Raw genomic sequence first — 13,451 nt, forward strand, 5'->3', positions numbered from 1 at the left:
TATTAATCATGCCACATGATTTTTAATTACACATAAAGATCTATCATATCACCCAGGGACCATTTCACCCACTGCTCTGTTTGGCTGCCAGTCTTTTGTCTCTCTCTTCAGCAATGGTGAGGCGGATACTCTTTCCTCGGGGAAGAGAAATCCATGGTTTGTTGCCCTTACCAATAACAAAAATATTGGAAAGTCGAGTGGCAAAGCTGTTGCCATTGGCATCTTTCACATGAACCACATCGAAAGATCCAGGGTGCCTCTCTGTTGGTAATCACACCAATTCTTCCCAGGTTAGCACCCCCAGTCACCATACACAGGTTACCAGTGTCAAACTTGATGAAATCAGTAATCTTGCCAGTTTCCAAATCAATCTGAATGGTATCATTCACCTTGATGAGGGTATCAGGGTAGCGGATGGTGCGAGCATCATGAGTCACCAGATGAGGGATTCCTTTTGTGCCCACAAAGATTTTTTGTACTTTACACAATTTGTGCTTGGCCTCCTCAGGTGTGATACGATGTACAGCAAAGTGACCCTTGGTATCATAGATCAGACGGAAATTCTCTCCCGTCTTGTCAATGCTGATGATATCCATGAAACCAGCAGGGTAGGTTGTATCAGTTCGGACCTTGCCATCGATCTTAATGAACCGCTGCATGCAAGTCTTCTTTACTTCATCTCCTGTCAGGGCATACTTAAGTCTGTTCCTTAGGAAAATGATGAGGGAGAGACACTCTCTCAACTTGTGAGGACCGGTGGATGGACGAGGAGCAAATACATTGGTCAATTTATCCAGCATCCAATGCTTTGGAGCTGCCACCCACTTCAGATGCTTCTTGGGACCACGAGCCGTGGCTGCGTTAGGCAAGGAAAGAGCCCAATTTGTGTTTTATAGGATTATTAATTATTGGTTAAGACCATATTTTTAAAGCCAATTTATTGAGGTGTGGTTGACAGGTTATAAACTGCACATAAAGTGTACAATTTGTTAAGTTTTGACATATATGTGCACTTGTAAGACTATCATTACAAACAAGACAAAGAACGTATCTATTATGCCCAAAATTGTTTTCATAACCCTGGCTCCCTGACCCTTATCCCAGACAACTGATGTTTTCATCACTGTACATCAACTTTCATTTCCAAGAATTTCCTCTTATTTTATATAAACGAAACTATACAATATGTAGTTAACACTTCTTTCACTCAGCATAATTGAGAGTCATCTCTGTTGTTAACTGTATCAGTAGTTGATTCCTCTTTAATGATGAGTAATATTGCATTGTATGGATGTACCTCAGTTTATTAATACGTTTATCTGCTGATAGACACGTTGGTTGTTACCAGTTTTGGTTATTAAAAATAAGGTTTCCATAAAAATTTGTTTACAAGGCTTTGTAGGGACATATATTTTTATTCCTCTTGGTTAAATACCTAGGAGTAGAGTGACTAGATCATATAATAGATATATGTTTGATCTTTAAGGAAACTGTTAATGTTTAGTTATTCCTAAGTATTTAATAGTTTTTGATGCTATTTGATATGGTTTGGTTTTGTGTCCCTACCCAAATTATGTTGAATTGTAATCCCCACATGTTGAGGAGGGAAGTGATTGGATTATGGGGCTGATTTCCCCCATGCTGTTCTCATGATAGTGAATTCTCACAAGATCTGATGGTTTTATAAATGGTAGTTTTTCTTGTGTTCTCACATGCTCTCTCTCTTGCCTGCTGCCATGTAAGACATGCCAGCTTCCTCTTTCACCATGATTGTTTCCTAAGTCTCTCTCAGCCATGTGGATCTGTGAGTCAATTAAAACACTTTCCTTTATAAATTACCCAGTCTTGGGTATTTCTTTATAGCAGTGTGAGAATGGAGTGATACACTATTAAAATCATATTTTTGAAATTTGTATTTCCGATTGTTGCTAGTATATAGAAGTATGATTAATTTTTTACGTTAATCTTTGTCAATCTGGCTAAGCTCACTTAGCTCTTATTAGTCCGAGAGCTTTTTTTTTTTTTTTTTTTTGAGATGGAGTCTTACTCTGTCACCCAGGCAGGAGTGCGGTGGTGCAATCTTGGCTCACTGCAACCTCCACCTCCCAGGTTCAAGTGATTCTCCTGCCTCAGCCTCCTAAGTAGCTGGGACCACAGGCACCCGCCACTGTGCCCAGCTAATTTTTGTAGTTTTAGAAGAGATGGATTTCACCATGTTGGCCAGGCTGGCCTTGAACTCCTGAAATCAAGTGATCTGTCCGTCTCAGCTCTCCCAATGTGCTGAAATTATAGGCATGAAAAACCGCACCTGGTGTCCTAGAGCTTTTTAATAGATTCCATTAGATTTTCTATGTAAAGATTATGTCATCTGTGAATAGTTTTAATTCTTCCTTTCCAGGCTTTTGTTTCTTTTTGTTATTGCACTGGCTACAATCCACAGTACAATGTTAAATAGAGATGATGAAAGCAGATTACTTGTCTTGTTTCTTCTCCTAGGGAGAAAGCATTTAGTCTTTTTTCTTCTTGAACATATGGAATACAATTCTTTAAAAAAAAATCTTTTCGACATAGCGATTTCCTCAAACATATAACTTATTTGTATTTATTTCCTTAGAAATGCTGGGGTTTGGAGATGTTAGAATCAATAACGCTTATATTTCTTGATCCTAAGTGTTATCAGAACATAAGGCAATTCAAATTATGTGATAAAAGGATGTATTATAACCTGATATTTTAGGCTAATAGAATAAACAAATCATCTCTTAAAAGTACAATAAGATAATGTAGACTGGGTGTGGTGGCTCAAGACTCTAATCCCAGCACTTTGGGAGGCTGAGGCGGGCGGATCATAAGGTCAAGAAATCAAGACCATCCTGGCCAACATGGTGAAATCCCGTCTCTACTAAAAAATACAAAAATTAGTTGGGTGTGGTGGCGCGTGCCTATAGTCCTGGCTACTGGGGAGGCTGAGGCAGGAGAATTGCTTGAACCTGGGAGGCAGAGGTTGCAGTGAGCCGAGATCATGCCACTGCACTCCAGCCTGGCACCTGATGACAGAGCAAGACTCTGTCTCAAAAAAAAAAAAAAAAAAAAAAAAAAAAAAAAAGATGTAGTATTCAGAGAAGTAATTATAATGTTATTTATTTAGAACATATATGCCTTTCAGTCTGTTTTATGAGTTTGGTTGCTTTCTTTTTATAAAGGAAAGTCTTCAATACAATACAATAATTAATGAAAAATGAGTAGTTTTATCTTTTGTCTCACCATAATTTAACAAATACTTGGGCATAGAGTTGAACTGGTTTATCTACTTTTCACATTTTTGAATGGCATTCAATTAAGGTTAGTTTTAGTAAAGATCTTAGAATCTCAGATGGGACTTTTTAGCTTTAGGAAATTGGAATGTGTCCCTGGGCTATGCCCATGCCAGAGTGCCAAGCTAAAGGAATGTAGGAAACCTCTAACCAGGCTCTGCAGGGCACTCTGTGCAAAATAATGAGGTCACTAGCATGAAGAGCTCTGGACTCTGAGGCAGCTGAAACAGGATCCCATAACCTCTTTCCAGTATTATTATTATGTATTATATATCTTTGAGGCTAAGAATCCAGGGAAGGGAAAGCAGAAATGGGGTTGCTCAACTCAGAGGATAAAAAAAGAGATGAGGGATGAAGGACTAGAAGTTAGAAGAAGGAAGAGCAGTTGTGCACGCTTGAGGGAGTGAGGGAGGAGAGGGATGTGCTTAGAGAAAGAAAGCTCCCTTAGAGGTCCCGGAGGTGATGCAGTTATGGAAAACAATTCTAGTAACTACTACTTTCCTATTCTTTATTCCCACGTATTTCTACTTTCTCATAACCTCTCCTTCTTTCTCTCTCTCTCTTACTCTTTTTCTCTCCTCCCTCTGTTTAAGAAGTGAATATGAATATGGAAAGCAGATGACAAGGGAGGTTGGATTAAATTGTGGAGCATTTATTTAGTTTTTATTTCAATAGTTTTAGGGGAACAAGAGGCTTTTTTTTACATGGATGAATTGTGTAGGGGTGAAGTGTTGGCTTTTAGTGTACCCATTACCCCAGTAGTGTATATTACAACTCTTTTCTAGGTCTTTTCTGTTTAACTGCTGTATGCTTCTGCTCCAGGGAAGGTATCTTTTAAAATTTCCTTTAATTCTCTAATACAGATGTTTCTTGACTTTTGCTGGGGTTGCATCCTGATAAACCTATCATAAGTTGAAAATATCATAAATTGGGCCAGGTGTGGTGGCTCACTCCTGTAATCCTAGCACTTTGGGAGGCTGAAGTGGGCAGATTACTTGAGCTCAGGAGTTTGAGACCAACCTGGACAACATGGTGAAACCTGTCTCTACTGAAAATACGAAAAATTAGCTGAGTATGATGGTGCGCACCTGTAGTCCCAGCTACTTAGGGGCCTGAGGTGGGAGGATCGCTTGAGCTTGGGAGGTGGAGGTTGTGGTGAACTGAAATTGCACCCCTGTACTCCAGTCTGGGCAACAGAGCAAGACTCTCTCTCAAAAAAATAAAATAAAAATAAATTGGAAATGCATTTACTGTACCGAACCTCCTGAACGTCATAGCTTAGTTTAGCCTACATTAAATGCGTTATGGTAGCTTAAAGTTTGGCAAATCATTTAACGCAAAGCCTTTTTTATAATAAAGTGTCGAATACCTCATGTAATTTATTAAATACTATACTGAAAGTGAAAAACAGAGTGATCGTATGGGTCTTTGAAGTACAATTTTACTGAATGAGTATAGCTTTTGCACCATTGTAAAGTCAAAAAATTATAAGTTGAACGATCATAAGTTGGGGACCATCTGTCTGTACAATCTTACATGTAATTAATTCGGAGGCTTATTGATTGATAACATTTTCATACTGTGACACCCTTAGTTCTACTTTATTAGCACTTGTGATTGTATTGTTTATTGTATAAGAAGTCTTAAATCCTGTGTTCATGAAATTCCTTCCAAAGAAGTCAGCATACTTTATGCTAATTAATTTATTGATTGTCTCAGCCTTTGGCTTACCATACCCAAAGAGTATCCCACTTCCTCAAGCATCCAGGATCCTGCTTCAGCCTAAGGGTCATTGTGTGATCTTGTACTGTGCTAATGAAAGGAACACTCAGAAGATAGTGTTGTGGGCAGAGCCCAGGCCTGGTTCTCGGGGACTTCTAAACTTCTGGCCAGGAATTTAGAGGAGGAATACATGTGACACTGTCGTTGAACTCAGAACTACCCACCACATGTAGAATTTGCTCTGACACTGCAAATACTCAATTGGACTCACTGTAATATTTGTATCTCAAAGGAATTGAAAGCTGAGATTTCAAATGGGTTTCATGGAATTTTGATCAGTTAGAAAATAATTAATGGAAAAATATCTAGCTGTTAAAATTGGATCATTCTTCCTGCAATGCTTTTAATTTTGTTACACATGTTTTTTGCTTTTTTCTTGTGTTCTGGTATGAAGTGATTGTCAGTGGTTTGTGTTTGATCCATACTGAGAAAGGATCAATACTTGAGGAAGTGGGTTACTCTTTGGGTATGGTAAGCCAAAGGCTGAGACAATCAATAAATTAATTAGCATAAAGTATGCTGACTTCTTTGGAAGGAATTTCATGAACACAGGATTTAAGACTTCTTATACAATAAACAATACAATCACAAGTGCTAATAAAGTAGAACTAAGGGTGCTACAGTATGAAAATGTTATCAATCAATCAAATATCCCTGCCCTACCTCCATGAGTCTCCTTGTTAATACAACTTCAGAAGAAAATCTGAAAATCAAGGTTTTTGTTAACTCCAAACAGGTGATAGAAGGACATAATAGAACCTGGCGGATTTTCAGTGGAAAACATTGAGTCTAGAATTAAAAGACTGTGTATGTTTTTACATGCATTCAGTAGCCTTATTTGTTTGTAATTGAAAAGTTACAAAGTAGAGTATGCGAAGTATGTGTAAGGTATATAGAATGACAGGACAATGAATACTCAGTGTACACAACCACCAGATTAAGAAAAAAAATTATCGTTGCCATTGAAGATCTCTGTGCCTTGCCCCTTTCTGAGGTAATCTGAATTTTGTGTTCTTTCTTTATACTTGAACCACGTAATTCATGTCCCTAAACTGTGGTTTAATTTTACATGTTTTTGACATTAATCAAATGGATTCACAGTGCAGATATATTTCTGCAATTTGCTTTTTTCCCATAATGTCATATGTGTTTGCTTTGGTCAGATTTTGTAAATAATCGTGGGCTGCTTGCACACAGATGTAGAAGATTATTTTGTAATAATTTCCCTTATTCATCTCAGAGAATATAATTTATATGTTTCAGTCTTGTGGAAGTAAAAGAGAATGATTTCTGACTGGATAAAAAGAAACCAGTCTCATTTAAGGCATTCTGTCTCCATGCACTCCCCCATCCTCACTCTGGAACCCATTGCAGAGCAGCCCTTCGAGGGGTGTTATGTTTTTCTTCTTTTACCTCACGTTGGGCAGGCGGAGACACCTCCTGCTCCTCAAATAGGTGTGGCCTAGTGCTTCTTTACCCTGTGTATGAGTCACCAGGGGAGGGGAGCTTTGAGAATATCCATGCCTGTGTGCAAACATTGACCAATTAAAGTAGAATAGTTCCTTTACCTACAATTAAATTAGAATATTTCTATCTTTTACCTGTTTTTAAATTTAAAATTTCAATTTTGTTTTAATTGGGTTGCTTCTTTCATATTGATTGTAGGTCTTCATAATATTCTGTATATTAATCCTTGGACTCCTGTGTATTATAAATATTTTCTCCTAGTCAATTGTCTTTATGATTCCTTTTGGGTTACAGAAGTTTTTAATTTTTATAATTTGAGACTTTATTATTATGACATATGTGTTTTGTGTCTTAGAAGACTTTCTTTACTCCTAGGATTAAAGCAACTTTTCCTGTATTCTTACTGTATTTATAATTTTATTTCCAACATTTAGTACTTTAAGCCGCCTACAGTTTATTTTTATATATTTAATTTACTTTTTTATTTTGAAATAGGGTTTAACTCTGTCACCCAGGCTGGAGTACAGTAGCATGATTTCAGCTCACTGCAGCTTTGACCTCCTAAACTCACGTGATCCTCCTACCTCAGCCTCCCGAGTAGCTAGGTCTACAGGCATTCACCACCATGCCCAGCTAATTTTTGTATTTTTTGTTGGGATGAGATTTCACCATGTTGCGCAGGCTGGTCTTGAATTCTTTGGCTCAAGCAATCCACCTGCCTTGGCTTCCCAAAGTGCTAGGATTGTAGGTGTGAGCCACTGAACCTGGCCTGCAATTTATTTTTTATGTGTAGTAAGAATCTAACTTTTCTTCAAACAGATAGCCAGCTGTCCTATTATCATTTGAGTGATTCTCCCTCCTAGTGATTTGAAATACTTTTAAAATAATTTCCGTAAGGTCTGTTTCTAGACTCTCTGTTTTCTTCTAATGATGTCTTTGCCTATTTCCAGTTAAATATGATAGTCTTTTAATTAGTGGTGTGTCATAGGATGTTTTTCAATTTGATAGAGCAAGTCTTTTCTCATTACCCTTTTGCAAACATTTCTCATCTACTTTGTGCATTCTTCTTCCATTAGATTTTAAAAATTACTTTTTATCAGTGTGAAATTCACATCACACAATGTTAGCCATTTTAAAGGGAATAATTGCGGTGAGTGTGACTAGTAGTACTTCTTGTGGTTTTGATTTACGTTTTCCTAATGGCTGATGATGTTGAGCATCTTCCCATAAGCTTGTTGGCTGTAATTATATCTTCTCTGGAGAAATGCCCATTCAGATCCTTTCCCCATTTTTTTTCATTTCATTTTTAAGATAAGCTTGTTAGACTGGGCATGGTGGCTCACACCTGCAATCCCAGCACTTTGGGAGGCTGGGGCAAGCAAATCACAAGATCAGGAGTTTGAGACCAGCCTGGCCAACATGGTAAAACCCCGTCTCTACTGCAAATACAAAAAATTAGCTGGGCGTGGTGGTGCCAGCCTGTAATTCCAGCTACTTGTAGGCTGAGGCAGGAGAATCACTTGAACCCAGGATGGAGATTACAGTCAGCTGAGGTTGTGCCATTGCATTCCAGCTTGGGCAAAAGAGCAAAACCCCCTTCTTGAGAACAACAAGAAGAAGAAGAAGAAAGAAGAAAGAAGAAGAAAGAAGAAAAGAAGAGGAAGAAAGAAGAAAGAAAGGAAGAAGAAAGGAAGAATAAGAAAGAAGAAAGAAGAAAAGAAGAAAGAAGAAGAAAAGAAGAAGAAAGAAGAATGAAGAAGAAGAAAAGAAGAAAGAAAACTTGTTAATTTCTATTAAAAGGCTGTGATTGGAATTTGTGATCACACTGACTTTTTCAACTCATTTTTAGTTGACATCTTTATAGTATCGAGTCTTTTTTTAATCAAAAGCAGGGTTTATTTTTTTAGGTCTCTTTTATGTTTTCAAGTGATCTTCTTCAGCCTCCCAAAAAGCTGGGGCCACAGGCATGTGTACCATGCCTGGCTAGTTTTTAAATTTTATTTTTTGAGACAAAGTCTCTCTCTGTTGCCCAGGTTGGAGTGCAGTGGTGCGATCTCAGCTTACTGCAGCCTCTGCCTCTCAGTTTCAAGTGATTCTGGTGCCTCAGCCTCCCTAGTAGCTGGGATTACAGGTATGCATCACTGTGCCTGGCTAATTTTTATATTTTTAATAGAGATGGGGTTTCATCACGTTGGCCAGGCTAGCCTTGAACTCCTGACCTCAAGTGATCTGCCCACCTTGGCCTCCCAAAGAGCTGGGATTATAGGCATGAACCACCGTGTCTAGCCTTCCTTCATGTTTTTAAAAATAATTTTTAAATTCAAATTAGATCTCACGTCTTACTAGCTTGTGACTTTGGTTACTACTTAGAATTAATCTTTTTTCTTCTTGCATTCTCAGATTTATTATTGTTGGCATATAGGCATGTTAATAATATAATTTGTGAGTATGTCCTTTTAGATGTTCTAGAAAGTCATTTTATCTGTAAATAATAAACATTATCTGATTATGTTGACTAGGGCTGCTCCAGCTTAGTGTTGAGCTATAGGTGGTATCTTGTCCTAACTGTAATGGAAATGCCAGTAATACTATTAAGTATTTTATATATATATATATATATATATATATATATATATGATATATATATTTACATATGTGTATCATATATTTATATAAAAATAAATTAACATATATGTTTATTTTAATTAAGTGCTTTAGTGTCAAGATGTTTGATACTAACTGGCGGCCAGGCATGGTGGGCACCCCTGTAATCCCAGATTTTGGGAGGCCAGTTGGGCGGATCATGAGGTCAGGAGTTCGAGATCAGCCTGGCCAACATGGTAAAACCTCGTCTCTACTAAAAATACAAAAAATTAGCCGGGTGTGGTGGTGCATGCCTGTAATCCCAGCTACTCTGGAGGCTGAGGCAGGAAAATTGCTTGAACTCAGGAGGCGGAGCTTGCATGGTAGGGAGTTTTTCATCTTATTCTGTGCTTTGGAATAATTTATCTAACATGGGAAGCAAGATATTATATTTGCCTTTACATTTGTTTATGATGTAGTATATGTTTAGTACTTACGTATTTTATCTTTTTGCAGTTAAATCTATCCTTTTTATGGTTTTATATTTTATGATTACTTCTTTAATCTGTTAAGTTTGGTGTGAAGTAGATAAAGGATAAGGTTTTAATTCATTTCTTTTCCCTGTATAGCTCCGTTGTTCTATTACCATTTAGTGAGAAATCTTTTTTTCTGTTGATCTGAAATGCCTCCTTTATCATATACTAAATAATTTATACATTTGGATTTGTTTCTTAGCTTTTTATTCAAGCATCCTTTTTTTTTTCTTGAGACAGAGTCTCACCTTGTCACTCAGGCTGGCGTGCAGTGGCGCGATCTCAGCTCACTGCAATCTCCGCCTCCCAGGTTCAAATGATTCTCCTGCTTCAGCCTCCTGAGTAGCTGGAACTATAGGCATCCACCACCACGCCTGGCAAATTTTTTGTATTTTTAGTAGAGAAGGGGTTTCACCATGTTGGCCAGGCTGGTCCCGAACTCCCGACCTCAGATGATCCACTTGCCTGGGTCTCCCAAAGTGCTGGGATTGCAGGCATGTGCCACCATACCCAGCCTCAAGCATCTTTTAATGATAATTATTGGTAAACTCATTTGAAAACTAGATTGAAAGACAAGTATATTTTTAAGCTGACTTTAATGCATCTTAATTAATCAGGCTTTGCTCTAGTTTCACTCTATATATTTTTACATTCTTCTGTCTTTATTGGAAAAGTTGTTTGAGATCATTGGAGAGGAATTTTAGGTGAATCTCCTAAGCCTGGTTTTAGTGGTATATTGATTTACTGAGGCTGCTATAGGAAAGTATCACAAACTGAATGGCTTAAACTACAGAAATTTATTATCTTATAGCTGTGAAGGATAAAAGTGTGAGAACAAGGTATTGGCAGGGTTGGTTGCTCCTAAAGGCTTTGAAGGAGAGTCTGTTGCATGTCTCTCTTAGCCTATGGTGGTGGCTGGTAATCTTTGGCTTGTAAAACACATGTCCTAAATCCCTGGGCCATGGACTGGTACCAGTCTGTGGCCTGTTAGGAACTGGGCCACAGCAGCAGGGGCTGAGTGGTGAGCAAGCATTACTGTTTGAGCTCTGCCTTTGTCAGATCAGTCGTGGCATTAGATTCTCATAGAAGCACGAACCCTGTTGTGAACTGTGCATGTGAGGGATGTAGGTTACGTACTGTTTATTAGAATCTAATGCCTGATGATCTGAGGTAGAACATTTTCATCCCAAAAACATCTCCCCAACCTCTGTCCGTGGAAAAATTGTTCTCTATGAAACTGGTCCTTTGTGTGAAAAAGACTGGGGACCACTGTTATAGAAGCATCATCCCAATTTGGTGCATTCATCATCACATGATGTTCTGCTGTGTGTGTATCTGTGTCCAGATTTCCCCCTTTTTATAAGGACAACAGTCCTATTGGATTAGGGCCCACCCTACTCCAGTATGACTTCATCTTAACTAAGGATATCTGCAACAACCCTATTTCCAAATTGGGTCACATTCTGAGGCACTTTGGCTTCAGGACTTCAAAATACAAAATTTTGAGGGGAGACAATTTGACATAATAAATGACTAGTGTTTTTCACTGGTTTTGTGTCTTTGATTCTAGCCCATACCTTTCCTTTATCTCCTGACATTTGTTTCCTGCTTATGTTTTTACCCTTTATTCAGCAAGAGTATATTGAGTTCTACCACCTGCCGTTCCTGCTCTAGGGACTGTGGATATAGTGATGGCAAGTTTCCTGTCCTCATGGAGCTTAGAGTGAGGGGATATAGAGAATAACCAAGTATACAAATAAATGACCAGGATTGTTTCAAGCAGTGGCAAGTACTGTGAAGGAAGGAGAACAATGTGCTGGGCTAGAAAGAGACTGTAGGAGAGTCATTTAGATCTGGGTTTTTCCACCTCAGTACTGTTGGCATTTTGGACTGGATAATTGTTTGTGGAGGAAGGGGGCTGCCCTGGGTACTGTAGGATAGTCAGCAGCATCCCTGGCCTTTACCCTTTTGAGACCAATGGTACTTTCCCCAGTTGTGACAGCCAAAGATGTCTCCAGACATGGCCAAATGTCCTGGGGTGGGAGTGGGGATGCAAAATGCCACAGTTGAGAACCGCATTGGCTTTTAGATTGAGTGGTCAGGGAAGGCTTTGTTTTAGTATCTCTGCAGAAGAGAAACATTTTTTTCTCAGTTCAGATAAGAACTTCATAGAACAGTGTAACTCTGTGTTCTATGAAACAGCCAGTTGGATCTTTTACCTGACAGACTGAGGTTACAAAATGAAGTAGATGTAGTTAGACATTAAAATAGTCCCTCTTTTTTCATAGATGATGACAGCAAAATTTTCTGAGGTGACTTTGCCAAAGTGACCCACACCAGTGTCTTTGTCAGTGTGGTTGTGGGTATTTGGAAAGCTATCTTCTGGAAGTGTGCATCTAAGGCGTGTTAAGAAGAAGCAGTCTGTTCAGTCCTCTCCTGGAAGCTTAGTGCAGTGCTTCTCAGTCTTTAATGAGCATCAGAGCTGCTGCTGGGAGAGCTTGCTAAAACACAGATTCCAGGACCCCACTCCTAGAGACTCTGATTCAGTGGGTCTGTGGTGAGGCCTGAGAGTTTGCAGTGCGAACATGCTCTAGAGTGTTGCTGATGCTGCTGTTCTCTGCGTTGAACAGCACTAACAGTAGAGCTCCATTTGGTTACTTTTAGCGAAGCCCTGGCTCGGGATGGTCAGGAGCCATCAGGAGTATGGTTTTCGAGCTGCTTCTCTTCTCCGTTCTTTTCTTCTGTCCTTTATACTTCTTTTCAGTCAAGCTCGGTAGCTTTCCCTTATGTCATCTATCATAGGAAAAGCCTTTTAAGTGTTGATTGTGCTGGCTGTGATACAACTGAGGTGTCCTAAATTGCAATCATGTAAGTAATTTGAGAGTTTTTTACCTGTTATACTAAGAAGTTCTATGACGTGACACTTTTTATATGCTCAGCTTATCTTACACAGAGAAAAGAAATGAGCCATTGGCAGAATTTGTCATAATGGGAAGTCCTCGGGTATAGTTTTTACCCGTTTACGGGGAGATAGTCACATTCAGTTGTTGGGCCAGTAATTATTATACAAAATGTGTATAACCCTACAGCAGTAGGTTCTGGAGAAGGAGCCTAGGTGTTCTTAGGCCATACTGAAATGTTTGCTCTTCTTGACCCATTGAATCAAATTTGTTTAGGAAAAAGTATAATTATTTTTTATCAGTAAATCTAAATACACCTGGCATTATTATTGCTGAATGGGGTTTAAAAATGTATGTATATCTGTATATGTATATATTTTGTTGTTTGATTACAAAGGTAATTCAAACACTTTTAAGAAACAAAAGATCAAATGTTACTAAATTGTATGCCTTAAAGTGAGTAATTCTATTTCTAAAGAGAATTAAAGTTGTGAATGTGGCCTGTCTAGAGGTTTCATTTGTCCCACTTTGAGAGGCAGTGATTAAAGAGATGGTTCATTGTAAGATCATTGAGATTTTTATTCTAAGACATCTTGTTATAGCAGATCATTGCATTTTTAAGATGGTGAATTATCCTCATCTCTAGGCCATCTGTATCCTTTAAAAAGAATCATGCTGTGGCCTCCCAAAGTGCTGGGATTCAGGCATGAGCCACTATGCCTGGCCGAATTTTTTTTTAACATACAAAATATTGATGAAATTCTTCTTTTAAAAATTTATATCCTGGGCCGGGCGCGGTGGCTCAAGCCTGTAATCCCAGCACTTTGGGAGGCCGAGGCGGGTGGATCACGAGGTCAAGAGATCGAGACCGT

At 38.6% G+C, this 13,451-nt stretch overlaps 1 protein-coding gene and 1 pseudogene across 1 annotated transcript in view; one reads left to right on the forward strand and one right to left on the reverse strand.

Moving 5' to 3' along the window:
* LOC108294613 lies at positions 1–890 on the reverse strand (annotated as a pseudogene).
* DIS3L2 (DIS3 like 3'-5' exoribonuclease 2) overlaps positions 1–13,451 on the forward strand; it is a 386,191-nt gene that overhangs the window by 5,801 nt on the left and 366,939 nt on the right. The gene's annotated exons all lie outside the window — the stretch shown is intronic.

This window comes from Cebus imitator, unplaced genomic scaffold, assembly GCF_001604975.1.
Source record: "Cebus imitator isolate Cc_AM_T3 unplaced genomic scaffold, Cebus_imitator-1.0 Scaffold592, whole genome shotgun sequence".
NCBI lineage: Eukaryota > Metazoa > Chordata > Mammalia > Primates > Cebidae > Cebus > Cebus imitator.